Genomic DNA, 3,321 nt, shown 5'->3' on the forward strand with positions numbered 1-3,321 from the left:
TCCTGCTCTCTAACTGCTGAGTGCACATGCTCTCAGGCAACCAAAGATGTGCCCAAGGCAGTACCTACTATACAAGCCAAGAAATTTAGATGTGGGATCAGAGAACTCCAGCTCTGCCAATGTTTCCTCACCCTACTCGACCTGCAGCCAGTTTCCATATACTATTTTTTCTTTTTTCTTTTCTTTTTTTTTTTTTTGAGAGGTTTTCACTATAGGGCGTGTGCGCTCGCCAGACAGACAGAGAGAGACAGAGAGACAGAAAGTGAGAAATCATCCCCCAGGGGGAATGGCCATGCTGCAATCCCTTCTCCTCCATTCTCCTCTCGGGATCCTGGGTACGCATGCACATGCGCCCGGCATGAGTTTTAAGCCACAGGATCCAGGACGAGAACCGCGGTCGACTACGTGGGAGTCCAGCGACATAGCCATTACGCTAACTGCTGGTCCCTCCCATGTACTATTTTTTTTAAATTTATTTTTAATTTTTTTTAACTTTTTTTATTTCATTTTTTATACATTCAATCACATTATTTAGCCTACAAAGTGAATATTTCAACATGTAAACATTTCTCCGTAGACCAGTTGATAAAACTATAAAATGATCTTCAACAGATAATACCACATTTCTTTGTCCCATTAATGCTTTGCCTGTTTTTCCTCTAAATGTCCCATGTATTCTAAAGTCCCAAGGTGGGAGAGGTTGGGACTTCTGTGAGTAGAAAACAGCTGCAATCCAGCTGCTCTACTCTAGATGGAGCAATCTTTCAAGAAAGGACAGTGGCCACAAAGACACTCTTGGGAGGTAAGGGACAGGAGGATTTTACCAGGGCATTTGTGGGTCAACCTCCTTGCTTTATGTGAAGGAACAGAGAGCATTTGCACAATCACACAGCTACTAACAGGGGCAGGTGGGAAATGCACATTTAGCTTTTGGCTTCGGAGCCCAGACTGCCCCACCCACATGTGCTCAGCGTTCATTTCCAGCTCTGTCCAGCACGCCTCCCTGTATCTTCACAAGAGAGTTCCTTTCCCAAACTCTCCTGTAGATAGGATTCTGGGTATGATTTGTGTTCCTTACATTCATGTGCTCTCAAGATGTGGAAGCTAGCCCAGGGCACCGTTCTGTCTTTCTGCTGGCAGCCTTGGCCCTGGAGATGCAGCACATGGTCCTGGGGGGTCAGGAGCATGGAAGGACCCTTATAGCCAGCACAGACGAGGACATGAGACGTGCTTCTGAGTGAGCAGCGAGGCAAAGGAGGCCCAATTTGCATCGAAGGTGCTCCTGCAGACAGTAGTTTGAGGGTTTTTTGATTCTCCACCTTTATGACTGTGGGGAGCTGGCCCCCACAGTGTGGTCTGTTTTTGCCAATGATTTTTGTAAGCACATGAATCACAGGCTCGGAGCCCATTTTGCTTGAAGTACCTAGGGCACTTCCATTTTCTACTGTGAAACTCCGATTGATACATTTCACTCCTCTTAAGTATGAGGCATAAATTTACGATGCATTATGACTTCAGAGGAGCTCTGTGAAGGGCCATTCCCCCACCCTGTGACTATTTTTATAAAACAATTTTTAAAGAACTATTTCTTTAATTTTATTTATTCATTCACTTTAATTTGACCTGAGAGAGACACACAAAGCGACAGAGAGACAGAGAAGGTGAGAAAGCAAACCACCAGGTCCGGGACTTGAACCATGGTCGACCATATGGGAGCGTCCAGTGCATTAACCACCATGCCACCTGCTGGTCCCTTAAGGCATATTATCTTAAACACAGATGTTTTCTACAAAGTACTCTTATTTTTGATTATATATAATCACCTGAACTTCCTGGAACTTTAGGATATTAGAATGTAGACATTGTTGGGACCTGCAGATGGTGTTGGAGTTATGTCGCTGGACTCCCACATGGCTGACTGCAGTCAGTTTGAGTCCTGGACCCGGCAGCTTGAAACTCAAACCAGGTGCATGTGCATGCATGGCCAAAATCCCAAGAGGAGAATGAAGGAGAAGGAATTGCGGCATGGCCATCCCCTCTGGGGGGCGGGGAGAGGTGGATATGATTTCTCACTTTCTGTCTGTCTCTCCAGTGAGCACCCATGTCCTATAGCAAAAATCTCTCAGAGAGAGAGAGAGAGAGAGAGAGAGAGAGAGAGAGAGAATATAGACATTGTCATACCTTAGAGCTCTAGGCATCAGGAAACTTGCTAGAAGTTTCATTCCATTTGAAATGAAGGTGCTTGCAGAAAGAACAAACAAACCTGATTCTAAAAGAGTTACTAGAAAAAGGGAAAAAAAAGTTTGAAAATGTACTTATTTCTTCCATGAGGAAGAGTGAGAAAGAAACAGGGTCTTGATGTCGCAATTACCCCCGACCTTCAGCCTCAGATTCTGGGCAAGTGTGTGCACAGTGTCCTTAGAGAGGTCTCCAACTTGAACCCTTTCATGTGGGACTGCCTTACAGATCATCACATTTGATCACTGTGCCACTGTACAGGTATGAGAAAGGAAAATTAAAATTTTCATTCTTAACATTTGTATGCAACATTTCTAATGCTGAGTACTTTGTCACAGGACAGCTTGAATTTTTTCATGTGACACAATTGGCTCAGGTGGTCCATATTAAAGACCATATGGAGCTTTGAAATGAACCATTTAGAGAAAATATTCTTTTCAAAATTCTTATTTAAAAAAATAAAAATAAAATAATAATGGCTACTATTTACTGACATCTTCCTGTGTTCCACTTTGTGAAGCATATCTTACCTTACATGCATTATTGCATCAAATAGCCCCATAAATTAGATGTTATTATTTCTATTTTACACATGACAAAACTGAGATTCAGTGAAATTAAGTATCCTGCCCAAGTTCATGCAGCTAGTAAGTGACAAAAGTGGTATTTGAACTCAGACCTTTTTGTATCCGAAGTTCAAAAACGTTCAATCTCCCACTTTCAAAAGAGTATCCATTTGAGAGAATAGGACATTTGGGGTTTCATGCAACATTAAAATGTTTTGGATGACTGCTGCGTAACAAAGGCATGCTAAGGGGATGGTTTAAAAGTGTTTCTTTTTTGGTGAAAATTGTCGTGTCGTAATTTTTTAAAAAATTTAATTCTTGACAGCTCCATGACTCCTGCGATCTAGCCATTTGGGAAAAAGGAAGATGTCCCACTGATAACTGGGCCTCCAGCATACAAAACTCGTGTGAACAGCCCTTCTTCAAGAGACAGACAGCTCCATGACTCCTGCGATCTAGCCATTTGGGAAAAAGGAAGATGTCCCACTGATAACTGGCCCTCCAGCATACAAAACTC

The 3,321-nt window shown here is 42.8% G+C and overlaps 1 long non-coding RNA gene across 2 annotated transcripts in view; it reads right to left on the reverse strand.

Moving 5' to 3' along the window:
* Positions 1 to 665: 665 nt before the first annotated feature.
* The window catches only part of LOC114006631 (uncharacterized), a 5,573-nt gene continuing 2,917 nt past the window's right edge, over positions 666 to 3,321 (reverse strand). Inside the window, exons 2-3 of one of the 2 annotated variants that reach the window (XR_003548342.1) lie at positions 2,182 to 2,241; positions 666 to 1,282 (exon numbers count right to left, since the gene is read on the reverse strand). This is a non-coding gene — a long non-coding RNA (uncharacterized LOC114006631). Of the gene's footprint in view, positions 1,283 to 2,181; positions 2,282 to 3,321 lie in introns of both variants that reach the window. The other variant, XR_003548343.1, reaches the window with a different exon arrangement.

This window comes from Tupaia chinensis, unplaced genomic scaffold (assembly GCF_000334495.1).
Source record: "Tupaia chinensis unplaced genomic scaffold, TupChi_1.0 Scaffold149309_1, whole genome shotgun sequence".
In the NCBI taxonomy this organism is placed as follows: domain Eukaryota; kingdom Metazoa; phylum Chordata; class Mammalia; order Scandentia; family Tupaiidae; genus Tupaia; species Tupaia belangeri.